Raw genomic sequence first — 15,001 nt, 5'->3', positions numbered from 1 at the left:
GATATTAGCCCTTTATCTGATATGTCATTTGCAACTATCTTTTCCCGTTCTGTCAGTTGCCTATTAGTTTTCTTGACTGTTTCCTTTGCAGTGCAGAAGCTTTTTATCTTGATGAAGTCCCAAGAGTTCAGTTTTTCTTTCATTTCCCTTGCCTTTGGGGATGTGTCAAGTAGGAGATTGCTGCGGTGGAGGTCTAGGAGGTTTTTTCCTACTTTCTCCTCAAGGGTTTTGATGGTTTCCTGTCTCACATTCAGGTCCTTCAGCCATTTTGAGTTAATTTTTGTGTATGGTGTAAGAAAGTGGTCTAGTTTCATCCTTCTGCATGTTGCTGTCTAGTTCTAGGGCTTGAACTCACAACCCGGAGATCAAGAGTCACATGTTCCAATGACTGAGCCAGCCAGGTGCCCCATGACTTGAGGAAATTTTGCCCAAAAATACTTCTTTACTGTATCAACTGTAGGAAATCTCAATATTTTAAAATGCCTTAAAATAGCCACAAAAAAAGATGTATGTATTTGACCACAGACAACTATGGTGGGCTTTTAAAGATAATGTTCCTCTCCTAAATATTCCATGGTGTGAGTCCCCTATGCACCTGGTCCTTCATTATCTCTGCTTCATCTCTAGAACTGCGCATCCTGTGTATTAGCTTGGGAAGAATTAGCTGAGATTTCTAATGATCCCTGTTGTAGTGCTGAAAATGAGTCTGGGCTTGTCCAGAAAGATCCCAGACTTTAAGGGATCTTGTAGTGCTAATACTAGAAGTTTCTTAATATATAATAAAGTAGAAGTTCTTTCTTAAGGGAAAAACTGATTTTGTATACTTAGATTCTATACATCACAAATAACTCAATGATTTTTTAAAATGATATGTCACATTTCCATTAGCAATTTATTACCAGATTTAGGGGAGACAAGCTGTTCTAATATGAATTGTACTAGAAGGTACAGATTCATTCAATGCTTTAGTAAGTAGTATGTTTAAATCAACAATTCTGGGGCTTATTATCAATGTGGGGGGCCCCCAAATTTGGGATTATATGCAAGGAACACAGACACCCACACTTATATACAGTAGGGAAACTCATCATGACATAGCTAAATTAAATTATTAAGAAGTGTGGAAATCAGAATGCTTTGTATTTTTTAGAAAGAGAGTGAGAGAGAGTGCACGAGTGAGAGAGAGAGAGCAAGAGAGTGAAAGAGAGAGGGGAAAGGGCAGTGAGAAAGAGAGAAGGAAAGGGAGAATCCCAAGCAGACTCCAGGCTCAGCATGGAGCTGGCACAGGACTTGATCCCACAACCACGAGATCATGATCTGAGCTGAAATGAAGAGCGGGACGCCTAACTGACTGAGTCAGCCAGGTGCCCCTGTTTTTTAAAATTTAGAAATTACTATAAAAAATAAAATATATAGCCCACCGTAAAAATTCTGAAAGTAGAAGAGAATAGAGGAAAAAGTGAAATATCTGCTAAATCGATCTCCATATATATTTCTATATATTTATGTAAATATAAATATATTTATAAACATAAACATACAAATATATGTTTATATTTATATTAACATCGATTATGTGTACATATACATATTTTATTAAAATGTGGTTTCCTATTTTTATTAATATTAATATAATACATTTTATAGGATGAATAAAAATAGACTGATATTAATATTATTCTATTAATAATCATATTTTAATAATGGGATCATAATCATAATAGAAGCTACTACTAATTGAGCTCCTATGATGAGTTAAATTTACATATACTATATTCTGATGAACACTGAGAAATGTATAGAATTATTGACTCATTGTATTGTATACCTGAAGCTACTAATATAATACTGCATGTTAATTATAGTTTAATAATTATTTTAAAAATTAAAATCACGATCCAGGCGCCCCTGCAATTGAGTTTTGTTTTTTTTTTTTTAATGTTTTATTTATTTTTGATACAGAGAGAGACAGAGCATGAGAGGGGGAGGCGCAGAGAGAGGAGACACAGAACCGGAAACAGGCTCCAGGCTCTGAGCTAGCTGTCAGCACAGAGCCCGACATGGGGCTCGAACCCACAAACGTGACATCTGACCTGAGCCGAAGTCAGAGGCCTAACCGACTGAGCCACCCAGGCGCCCCTGCAATTGAGTTTCTAAACTGATGTTGTATCCTCCACTTTGCTAAACTCACTTATTAGTTCTAGTAGTTTATTTGTAGACTCTCTGGGATCATTTACTAGTGAGATCATGTTGCCTTCAATTAAAGGCAGTTTTACTTCTAAAAAAAAATTAAAATCACAGTAAGGTACCATTATGTTGGAATAAATAGGTACTGAATTTTGAAAAAAAATTTACACATACTATTAATAAGCTATTTACTTAATTACCTCATTTAATTCTCATGAATCTCAGATAGGTACTCTGATAATTCTTCATTTTCCAGATGAAAAAACTAAGGGCTCAGAAAGATACAGTGCCTTCCTCAAGGTCACACAGCACACTGATGATGGAGACCACTATTCACACTCAGTCTGCTATCTAGAGCCTGCACATTCCACCACTAAGCTATTCACACTTTCCTGTAACCTGCTTTTTTCACTTAATGTATTGTACTTCTATTTCTATGTCGATAAATAAGGGCTGCGTTTTCATATTTAATAGCTGCATTGCATTTCACTGTAATGGAGACACCCTAATTTATTCATCATTTCTCTATAGGCATTATTTCAGTGCTGTAAAAATCCTTTCTGTTTTCATTGTTGCAGTACTATCATAAGTGTTCCTGTACCTTTGGGGGCATTTGTTTATTCCCATAGAATTCTAAACATATATGTCAGGTATCTATGGTTATATAACAAACTATCCTAAAACATAATACCTTAAAACAGCAACTGTTTATCACTTCTCACGATTGTGTGGTTTGGCTGGACTCAGCCCAGCGCTTCCTCCGCCCCACAAGGTATTGGCCAAGATCGCTCATCTGGCTGCAGCCAAGGGGGTGGCTGGAGATAGAACATGTCTCATGGTTGCCATTGTCTATCAGCCAGAGCCTCTCTCTCTAAGTGATCTTTTTAGCTGTTTAGCCAGCCATCCTTACCTGGTGGCTCAGGGTTCCAAGAAGGCAAAAATGGAAGTTGCCAGACCTCTTGAGGTGTAGTCTCTGAAGCTGTGTGATTCACTTCTGCAGCGTTCTGTTCATTAAACAAGTCTCTAGGTGAGGCCAGGTAACTGAAGGAGAATGGCGGACCATATGGCTACAGGGCACGTGTGACAAGAGGAGATGTTGGGCTATCTCTGCAAGCAATCTAGAGATAAGTCGGAGCATGTGAAAATCATAAAGACCTTTGACAAATACTGACCCAGAGAGAGATTCATCGGTAACATCCCTACAGTAGAAAAAGTATCAATTTCTCCATTCATTAGGGTGCCAGAAGCTCTGTAAAACTTTATCAGTCCAAGGTATCTCAAATGACAGCTCAATGATGACTTCATTTGAAATCTTAATTTCTAGTACAGTTGAACATCTGTTGGTATGTACAGTGGCCACTTAATTTTCTTTTTGTTGATGTTAATTGTATGTTCATATTATTTGCCATTGTAAAAATCAAAGCGTCCTAAAAAGACATGAGTCTATTTTCTTAATTTGAAAGAGCATTTTTCATGTGTTACCAATTCTTTGTCACATATGTTACAAATTATTTTCTCAGGTTGTGTTTTACATTCTTTATGATGTGAGCACCATCTGCATCCTTTCATACCAACATAACTGCCACCTTCAGGCCCAGTGAGTCTAGATTTCCCCCCTCTACCCCATGTTCTCAGGCATGAGAACTCAGGGTGAATTTCTGGGCTGACCATCTGGTCTGTGTAGTATCTAAAATACTAGTTTATGAAGCTCACTCAGGGGAATGTGCTGGGTGACATAGCTCACCATTTCTAGGGTCAAAAGTTCTCATCATGTGGGATAGTTTTATAGTTCAGATTGGATCTTGGAAGAGGACTAGTCAGTTTAGGGCATTTCAGTAGTTATCACAACAGACCAAGATTTCTCATTATCCCATGGGGAACCAAATTAAGCTTGTTGCCAAGTCCCTGGAATTACAGCATTACTGCTCTTCCCCATGCTTGAAGAGCAGTACCTGCACACCACCAGCTTCCCCTGCCCAGCATCACAGCCCAGCCTCGAAGAATGCCATCCAATGGCGGGCAGAGAAGCCATGCCTCTTAGTGTGACTCTTTTCCAGGTTGGAACAGAATGAGTAGCAGCTTGACAGGCCTGGAAACTCTGCATGGTGAGCCAGGCTTCTGTGATGGGTGTTTGATGGTGAGGTGATAGTCCCCAACTTAGAAGTCAAATGCTACCCTAGGTATTGCTGTAAAAGTATTTTGCTGCTGTGATTAGAAACCTTCATCAGTTGACTTTAAGTAAAGGATGTATCTTGGATAATTTGGGTAGGGCTTGACTGGACCCATTGGAAGGCTTTAAAACCAGGACTGAGATTTCTGAAAGAGAGGGAGAGTGGGAGAGGGAGAGATAGACAGAGAGGAAATTCCATCTGTGGGTGATAGCTTCTGACCGTGACTGTGGAGGACGCTACTTGTGGTCTTGCTTCAATTAATGTTACCCTATAGACCTCAGACTTGCTGAACCAGCCCATGATGGTGTAAGTGTCCTCTCTGGGAGATGATCTTAATTCACTGAACCCACCACAGTGACCAGGATGCTTTAGCTGGTCCTGTACTTGCAGAATCCATGGGCCTGGTTGTGATCCTGTCCCTAGATGGAGCAGTGGAGAGAGAGTGTAGAAGGGAGAGAAGAAAGGCAAGGAAGCAGGCTTTGAGGCATGAGCAAACATAAGCCTGCTGAGGACTGAGGAAAAGAGGAGGAAGGACTGGTGGGCTCACTTTGTCATTTGACTGTGGCCCATACACATAGGGTGCCGAGTATCTGAGCTGGGGTTGAGGGAAGACCTTGCACCAAGGCACTCCAGGACACACCTCTGGAGTATCCTGGATCTCACACAAACCTCTGCCAAATCTTCTCCTTCCAAAATCAGATTTCATGCTCGTGTGCCATGACAGTGCCTCAGGTTGGGCCATCTGGCTTCAGTTCACCATTTCTAGACTTTCCAGAAACCCAACTATCTCCCTTCTTCCATGTCCCACAGACACACATGAGCATCTGTTGCATCTGGAATGTCTATGAGCCTCTGGTTATAAGGCTTCCCTTTGCTTTGCTCTAGGTTTTTACTAGAACAAGAAATAACACATTTAGGAGCCTGGTAGCAACACTCACCTCTGGGGTTTGGGATTTGGGGTTTGGGGTAGCACTTCCAATCTGTTCATGCTGAAGCGAGGAAGGTCGATCAACACAAACCTTGACTTTTCTTTTCCTCCCAAATACTAAGAGGTGCAGGGATTTCAGCCAGAACAGTTTTAGAAGGCAATGATCTTTTATCTGCAGCTTTGTTTTCTGTAACATTGGACGTCCATCCATCCAATCCTGTTGATAACAAAGGGATGGACATTTACCTGGTCTTTCTCTCCTCACAGAGGCTGCCCCAGCCAAGGCTCCCCAATTTTTCTCATGTCTTCCACTTTGGTCCCTCAGTCTGTTTCCAAGCAGTAGCCTGAGGAGTCTTTTTAATTTTTAATATATTTTATTGTCAAATTGGCTTATACACCACCCTGTGCCCAGCCCAGCAAGTGCCCTCCTCACTGCTCATCACCTATTTTCCCTCTCCCCGCCCCTATCCATCCTTAGTTCTCTGTATTCAAGAGTCTCTTGTGGTTCTTTTTAGAATGTTAGTCATTGCTACCCTCAGCCCCGAACCCCAACATACACACCAACTCAGTGTAATAACCATGAAACATGCCACGTGCTGAAGTAAGGGAACCAGCAGTGAATGGAAGAATGTGGTCTCATCCTTCCAGAGTTCATCACTAAGGAGGGTACCAGACATAGAAACTGAAGATTACAGACAGTTGTATTTCCCACTGAGTCCTAAGTCTAACCCCTCATTGGGTGGTTTGTAACTTGGCCCGAGTGGGCTCAGCAGATACCCCATACTACACACAGCCTCACCATGCTGGGTCCCTGCTGGCCCCAACATGGTGACAACATTCTCATCTTACAGTCCTGAGCATGCGATGCTCCATGTGCTTGGAGAGTCCTGTAGTCACTTCCCTAGTGAGTTCTGATGTCCCACCTTGGGAGTCTTCCTAGGGACTTGAAGGGCTGGGAAGGAACACCTCTGGATCCATTTTCCTGTAAGAACCACGATGATCTCACCTTGGCCCATGATCTTTTAGCTGTGAGACACTGGAAATCCTTAGACACTGGTGGGGGTGGGATGGGGAAAGAGTGAGAAGGGATGGGAAATAGGAGAGAGAGGGAGGAAGAAGGGAGTGTGAGAGGGAGAGGGAAGAGGACTCTGGAGCTGGTGTGGTTGGTGACCCCCATCCCTATCTTCTATTTCACAACTGTTATTGAGCACCTGCTGAGAGCCATGAAATGGTCCCTGCCATCTGTAGGCTGACAGGCTACAGGGAGGCAACAGATTTGCCATCAAACCCATGTCCCCCTCCCAATCAGGCCCTGGGGCCCAGGCTCACCACTGGACTTTGGATGCTGAAGCTTTTTTCTTTCCTCCCACAAGACTATGTTAGCTGTCTCTGATACAAAGGAAGTAGAAACAGGCATGATATGCAGTAGAGTCAGATAGTCAACACATTTTACTGAGTCATTTAATGAAAAGAAAAAGTACACATATGGCATATTTTACATACAGTAAAATCCTTTGCAATATTCAGTTCTATGAATTTGCCTACACTTCTGTAACTACCCCCACACTCAAGATATAGAACAGCCCCTCACCCCAAAATATCCCTATGTGCTACCCCTTTGTGGGGAACTCCTCCCCCAGCCTCCCCACCCCTTGCCCCCCGCAAATCCCAGCCCCTGGCAAGCACTGATGTTTCCTTTCCCTGCGGCTTTGCCTTCTCCAGGTTGTCATATAAGTGGAGTCTCACAGTAATTTTATTAAAGAGTCATTGTTAATTGATTGCTTGACCCAATTCTAAAATAATTGTTTTCTGCTGCTTTTGCCACCTTTTCTTTGATCACTTCTGGATCAGACAATGATGTAACAGCACATTTAGAGAGAACAGAAAATAGTCTTTCCTCGGCATCCCAACATGTTACTGGAAATAGCATACTGTGGGGTCAGAGCTTCTCACCTCAAGGCATATCCTGAGAGACGGAGCTCATGACCACGGAGGACCTCAGTCTTGGTGGTGCTGGTCCAGCTCGGTGAGACCCATCCTCCCCTCCCCACACTGTCCCACTGGCCAGTTGCTGTGGGTGCCAGAGGCAGCCTATAGACTCCACAGCAGTAATGGTAGGACCACTAGATATGGGGGTTGACCCATAAGGTCACCCCCATTCCCTCCCATGTATGGCCAGGTTGCTGCTTCCCTTCCCGGGCTTCACGGGAGAACCCTTGGAATGGAGCGCGTGCACGTGAGGGGCCGATGCTGAACTGCCTTCAAAGTAAGTTGGTCCAGCCTCTGACTTTCTCTCAGGACAGCAGGCTTTCCAGGAAACAGCAATTCCCCCAAGCTTCACAGGATGGAGAGCATTTCTCTTGACAACTTTGACACTTGGACGCAAAGATGGCACATCAGGACATGCTGTGTGTGCTCTCTCAGTTCTTCTGAGACCTCTCTGCCAGCCCTCCCAGAGGACGAAAAAGTACAACTCAAATTAGGAGATTCTGAACTAGAGAGTTTTGTTATAAGGCGGTAGAGAAGGAAGTTCAACCCAAGTGCTTGAACAAATGTTCTGAATTACCTGTATTTTGTCATTCCCTCTTTACCACATGGATGATGGTTAATTATAGAGATTGCTTCAAATATATCTGATCTATTCAGACTTCCCCTTCTGAAAAACCTCACTTTTAATTGAATTCCCTTGAATTTGTAGGTCTGGCTTTGGCTTGTCTCCCCTGATGAGCCCTGCGACAGCATATTTCTCAGATGGCAGGGACTGTTACAGCTCACACTTCTGCACCTTTACAAGATGAAGCTTTCTTTGTGATCAGATGTACACTCAGCCACTTGTCATCCCCCACACCCATGAGCCGATCGTCTGTCACTGATACCAGGAAATTTAATGAAAATAAATGAAGTGCTTTGAGTTCTCTGGACAGCATCCATTCTACAAGGAAGACAAATACCAGCCCAGTCAGTGTGGGCTGACTGGAGGGGTAAGATGTTGAAGCAAGCAACTATTAAATGTCCATTTCATTTGTTGAGGATTTCATTCTGACAATTAGAGAAGCGTGAGTCCCAGGGCCAGGAGGCTTGGTGTATCCCAGCAGAGCAATTTCTTGAGATCCTGGATTCTTTGGCCAGTTCTCTTTCAGAACTTTCCTTCATAACTCCTTCATACACCATGTGTCCACTCCACCTCCTGGCATGGGTGAGCAGGAAAGCTCAAATGGGAAAATGAGCCTTGGATTCCATTTCCCCGGGTGAGAAGGGCAGTTGTGCAGAAAGGCCAACCAGAGACTGGGAAAAATAAGACCGAGGCAACGCTTCCAGCGTTTTTGCTTATTGGATATTAAATGTCTTCAGGAAATACCTATTCTCAAATTCTGAAGTTCACAACAGCCAGGAAAACAGCCGTTTCAGGTCTTTTGAAGGTCAATGTCATGGCTGAGTGCCAGGAATGTTATGGCTGATCTTGCCTCTCATGGAGCTAAACACAGAGAAGTAATTTCTCAGGTGAGTAGCACTACAGATCACTCAGGCAGAAGGGATGAGGCTGCCCACCTTGAGTGGAGAGAACAGAGGTGATTCCCTACAGATTCATAAAGGCCCTATTGTGCAACCACTGCATTTAATCAATAGCATATAAATTCTGGGTCCCCAAGCCCTTGACCATAGAGCTCACTCCTCTGCCCGATGCTCATGTATGTCTGCAAGGCCTGTTGAGAGTGTATCTCTGCCTCACAGGACCCTGGGATTAGAGTAGATCCTTCCCAAGTGACTTTCTTTGTTATGTAAGTGAAGAATAAGGAAAAACCAACTGTCATTTCGGTGCAGGAAAGGGTGTCCAAGGACCTTTGATCCCTTGTCTTTTTAAAGCAGTCTTTAAACCCTTCTTTCCATTTCAGGAAAAGTAGTTAAGGTAGAGGCAGATGTGGCAGGAGATGCTTGAGGTATCATTTCCCACAAGATGAGCAATGTATTGTGCAGGTGCCACATGCCTACAGCTGCTTTGGGAGAAAAGAGTGTCCCAGTCTCTTGGGTGTCAACCTGATAAATGTTTGGAATAAATTTTACCCCTGCAGGTGAGCTCCTAGTGGACAGAGACCATGCAATTACCTCCCAGACTAAAGTGTCCCGTGTCCAGCAATTGGCATACATAGCACCTAAAGGATGTCCAGTGATGGGCTGTCAGAGGGGACTGGGGGCCTGGCTTCCAGATCGTTCTCTGCAAATTGATTGATAGCTGGTGAGTGTTAGGTCCAGGCTTCAACTGGAGTAAAAGCTCAGTGTGCCAGTTGGTAAACACATATCTCCCACCTCAAAACCCACCCTCTCTGCTCTGGGATGCAGGGACTGGGACTCTGCAAACCGTATTTCTGCTCTGCCAGCTGCTGTCGGTTAGGCTCGGCCAAGACAGAGCCCTAGAGGGAGACCAGCAAGGCTGAGGGATTGAGAAGGGACGTGTTTCTTTTGCTTTCTGTTCCTGTGAGCATCATCTCTGCAGCATTTCCTGTCTGGTTCCTCTTCCTGATTAGATGACTTTCTGTTCCAGTCAGCATCGCCCCAGCCACACTTCTCCCCCCCCCCCCCCCCCAGGAGCAGCAACTGAGTCCAGCGTGCAGTTTTCCTAAATTTTGCCAACCAGCGTCACTGCGCCCTGGCCCGCAGAGACACCAGCACCTCGTCCTCAGAGGCCTGAGTCCCAGCCCCACAGGACCCTCCCCTGGCTCAGAGGAACCCTCTGAGGGTACTAGAACCGGCACCCTCTTCTCTTGGGCTGTCACTTTCAACTCTGTGGGGGCCTCTTCTATGCTTCTAAGTTTTAATAGTTCTAATCTTCTGGTGTTCCCCCCAGCACTCCGGATGACAGCTGCTTCCCATAGTTACTACCTCTGCCATAACTCTCAGTTCTCTGCTTTTCACCTTCTACGTTAACTCTAGTTATTTTAAATTCTCTTTATGAAAACAACTGGTGCGATCTCTATCCTGACTGAAGCACTCAGCATTTTCCTCTTATCTGGGCAGTGGCAGGATGTTGAGGCTCAGGTCAGTGACTTGGGTAAGCCATCACCTCCTTCCAGCTGCCTTGTCTTTGGTAAATTAAGAGATGGACTTAAATCAGAGATATCAAGGGAGCCTGGGTGGCTCTGTCAGTTAAGCGTCTGACGTCAGTTCAGGTCATGATCTCACGGTTCATGGATTCCAGCCCTGCGTAGAGTTCTTTGCTGACAGCTTGGAGCCTGGAGCCTGCCTTGGATCCTCTGTCTCCCTCTCTCTGGCCCTCCCTCCCTCTCTCTCTCTCAGTCATGCTCTCTCTCTAAAAAATAAACATTACAATCAATCAATCAGTCAGAGATTGTGAATGGTAACCATGAGCGGCGTGCAGCTTGCTCAGCTCCTACATGTGCACTTCTGCCACATGCTCTCAATTCCCTTTGCGGGAGGATGTCCTCTCCACGCGCATGTGTATTGTCTGTCTAGCTCCCAAATGGATCCTGAATCCAGATTGTTTCCAAGGCTCTTTCCAGCTCTGACATTCCTTTGTCTCCAGCCAGGGGCACTACCATTCTACTCACAACCTGTGGTGTCGCTGGGAGCTTGGAGAATGTCCCAAAGGTGGTACAACTCAACTGATGCAATATCGGTTCTGTTGCAGGCACCGCAAGGAAATGCAAGAAATAACTGGCCCCCTGTGCTGGGGCCGCTCTGAGCCACATAGACCTACCCACCGGAGGTATTAAAAGTATGCTAAAGTTACGTTCTGTGGGGCCAGCATGGATTGTAACCTATTCCTCATCCACAAGATGCTGCCTTACTGGCAGGCTTTCCAGAACAGATGGAGACTTTCCTTCTATGCTTTGAATACTTTGCTTGGCTTAAAGACACAAGAGGCTTGGAAGCTTATAGGAGAGTGTTTATGGCTTTTTGGGAAACTAGCAGGGCTCCTACCATCACCACGGCTATCTGAGACTCTCAGGAACCCCACACAGCTAGCTGAGGTCATAGAAATGTGTGCAGAGAGGTGACACAGGGGGCTGGCGTGGCACTCAGTAGAAGCAGCAGGAAGCTGACTTTACTTGATGCCCAAAAGAAGTGTCATGTGCAGCCAGAGGGGCCTCCAGGTGGCCTGCCCCATCTTTCCTCTTGCTTTTAACATCAATAGATTTGTCCCTGGACAAAAGCTACCTAGGAGACTGACTTTGAAGTGTCCCCACCGCCAACAAAATTAACTCTCGCCTCAGCATGCACATCCCCTTTCTGACTCTGAGAGAGGAGGCCTTCGAGCTAGAATAGCAGAGGGGAATCATCAGTGTCAAAGAAAAGGTGCGTGGGCCTGGCTGTTTGTGATACGCAAGGCCAGGTATGTCCCCCTGTCAGGCCGAACACAACCTGTCAGCCTCCATTCTGCTGCACCTTCACCTCACCTGACAATGCCTCTTGCTTTTGTGGGAAGCTTTCAGTGACCAAGCCACAGCCACAGTCAGTGGCAGTGTGTCCCCAATGAATGATGCTGTCACTGGCGGGGGGGGGGGGGGGGGGGGCCAAGGAACACTCTTTCTGTGTGCACCCAGCAGAGAAGCTGGTTCACTAAATGGCCTAGTATATTAATGTATGAAGAGCAATCGCCCTTTTGAATGGTAGCACTAATTCATACAAAATGGACCAGGCTGAAATTTTTGGGAGACCCTGTGTTAGGGATGTTAGTCTCTGAGCCCCCTGACCCCCAGAAACTGACCTGCTTTATTGAACCACATTCTCAGGCTGGCTGAGAGACGTTTGCTTTCTTGTACATCCTAGGGATAGGTTACAGGCTGTTCGTTTAATCTGAAATAGTCTTTTCTCTTGTGGGGGAGGCTGGGATGATTATGCTCAGCCTCAAAAGGTGGACAGAGGACTTGAGGCCCATGTGGGGCTTCAGACCTTGAGGAGGACATGGTGTCCTTGCACAATGGCCAGTCTAAGTCATAAACCAAACCCCACAACCAACTCATAGTTTCTTGACAGTTATGTCTGCATGGGGCTCCCTATTCTTCTGTTGACAAAGCAAGGCTTAAGTAGGAGCCCAAAGATGAGAATTTACTTGGGTTTGCTGGTTGCTGTGGTGTGGGAGTTGGGACACACAACAGCAAGACAGATGGGGTCCAGGGAGAACGTGCTTCTCTACGGCAAGAGCCGCTGAAGTCTCAGAAGCTGAAACACACCAAAGGTCCAGATGACAAGAGTAGAACTGCCAGCCTCTCGATGGCACAGGACAATGCTCTCACTCAGATCTTATCCCTTCGTTGTTAATGTTGGATCAGGGAGTTTGCTTCTCTTTATTCTGTGTGACTTTAAAGGATGAGCCCTACGTGTCATGCGCTCCTCCCCCAGGGGTATATCCTTCCAAAACAGCGGTAGCTGATGGGAAATGTGATCTCATTTACAAAATTTCAGCCAGCAACCTCTCAGGTGCTCTCTCCTCTGGCCTTTTTCTCTCCAATCTGCCAGGGGCCCAGATGCTCTCTTCATGTTACAGCGACGATGATGAGCATTTTCCCTCTTACACGCACGTGCTTTCTTCGATTTGGGGCAACCGCTCTGCTTCCTTGGCACTCATTTCTCCTCACTGCTCAGGTCTTAGCTCGGGGAAACTGCAGAGCCTCCCAGATGAGATCACTTCTCTAGTACGTTCTCTTCTGGTTCCGGCTACTCTTGTCCCATAACATTTATCACAATTTGCAGTCACGCGACCGTGCGAGAATTGGTGGGTCACTGAGTGGAACGAGAGCTCCCTGAGGGCAGGTCAGCGGCCACGCTGCTTACCGCAGTGAGGGGGCCCCAGTCCCCCGCTAGGTCAGAGAGGATGCTCATGAGTGAATGGTGTGTGGAACACCAACGACGAGTAGGTCAGTTCTCTGACAACCAGGAAGGAGCAGAACACCACCAGCCTGCTCTACAATCTCTAGCCCATGTTCTCTCTCAGCGAGGATCTCAACACTTAGCCAGTGGCCAGCGGACTCACACAAATGGCCACAGTTTGGTCTGATCCTTCCTTCCCCATCCCCGTGGCAGGCAGGGGCCGGGTGGTGTGGCTGTGACATATACACACTGGCTTTAAGCAGGACAAGCATCATCCATGCTTGATGAACTTGCTGAGGCTCATCTTACTGTGCTTGTCCATCCCTCCTCCCAAACCCTTGCGGAGTACAGAGCAAGAACGGGGCCGGCGGGACGCACAGGGCAGGGAGAGGAACAGCTTACACAGGGAATGAATGAGGTAGGATTGGGCGGCGGGGTGTGTACTGGGCCACTGGCACCGCTTTCCTGCAGACATGCATATACGTGTGACAGACAGATGCGTCCCCCACTCCAGAGCACTCTGCCCTCCAGACCCTGAGGGGAGCACTGTACTCTTTGGCCATGAGTTCTTCATGGAAAAACAAAAATCTATACGTGGGTACATCAAGGCTGCTCTCCTTGTACCAGAAGGCAAAGAAAATCCTTTATAATATAAGCACGACTTTCCCCGTCTGTTTATAAAGGACAAACAGTGTTTTAATATTACTGTGCAAACGAAGAATTGCACCCTCTGTGAATCGACTTTACTTATTGCATTCATTAAAATTAGGGCTGACAACACCAACGAAAAAGAGTCATTTATAACGGCAAGCCAAGGACACCCATTCCTCCACTCCCTGCCCCTCTCCCCACCATGGCTTCTGGCTTGTTTTCAGGAGAAAAGCTAAGAAGAGTTTAGAATCCAGGAAAGTGCAAATATTAAAGATGCTCTTAAGCACCACCAACTGCTCTGACTGTTCACTGTGACCTCTCCTCTAAGAGATTCTCTGGCAGCTCCGGAAAAGCAGCTGCAGTCTTCCATCCCTCCCTTCTTCCGGGCTGAGAAGGAAGAAGGAGCCTCAGGAAATGCAGACCCTCAGGCTGTAATTTAGTGAGAAGCGCTCAAGCACAACTTTAAGTGCTACTGGAAACATTTCTGCAAATATTAACTGTGCATAAGGATTCGCAACACTTTGAGGAAAGTAACTCCGCTTTCAAGCAGTGAAGATATTTAACTATATTTTTCACATTCCAACCACCCACCCCCCCAGACTTAAATTCTAGAGAAAGGTTCCTCTTTCTGGTGACCCGCCTTCACGGCACCGAACAGCTTTGTTCGGTGTAGCTCACCCTTTGGGGCTTTTGCATTCTGCTGATGCATTTCCCTCTGTGCATTGCCAATTTTGTACCTAGTGCACTTCCCCATTTTCAATGCGTAAAGAGAGACGGTTTGTGCATCTTTTTGCAAACACATCTATTTCTCCCTGAATGGGGAAGATTTTGCCTTTCCAGCAATGGAGAAGGAGTTTTTGGAGACGTAATCCCCAGGTAAAAAAAAAAAAAATTATTACTTTTCAAATTAACAGGTACTAAATGAGCATAGTCAAAGAAAGAACATTTTATATTTAGTCATTTTCCAAGAGATCCACAAAAGGGAGAACCTTCTAGAAAAGCATATGGTAAGAGACAGTGCCAGAGGTTAGGGCATGAATTCCACAGTGATAAATGCATGCAGATCGCTATCTGCAGGGAACAAGGATGAACTCAGATCCTTGAATGCCTTCAGTTCAGCCAAATGTCTTTCCGTGTTTCCTACCATTTCAAAATGTAGCTGGTTTCTTCTGGGTTCCCAAATGGAGGAGCCTTCTGAAGCCTGGCACCACCAACACGGCCCGATACCTCCCAGGTG

The 15,001-nt window shown here is 45.6% G+C and overlaps 1 long non-coding RNA gene across 1 annotated transcript in view; it reads left to right on the top strand.

Annotated features, from left to right (window-relative positions):
- Positions 1–8,643, top strand: part of LOC115273801 — a 15,696-nt gene extending 7,053 nt beyond the window's left edge. The window contains exon 3 of the long non-coding RNA XR_003900957.1: positions 7,985–8,643. This is a non-coding gene — a long non-coding RNA (uncharacterized LOC115273801). The remainder of the gene's footprint in view (positions 1–7,984) is intronic.
- The last annotated feature ends 6,358 nt before the right edge of the window (positions 8,644–15,001 follow it).

This window comes from Suricata suricatta, chromosome 12 (genome assembly GCF_006229205.1).
Source record: "Suricata suricatta isolate VVHF042 chromosome 12, meerkat_22Aug2017_6uvM2_HiC, whole genome shotgun sequence".
In the NCBI taxonomy this organism is placed as follows: domain Eukaryota; kingdom Metazoa; phylum Chordata; class Mammalia; order Carnivora; family Herpestidae; genus Suricata; species Suricata suricatta.
This window is presented reverse-complemented; position numbering and strand designations above follow the sequence as displayed.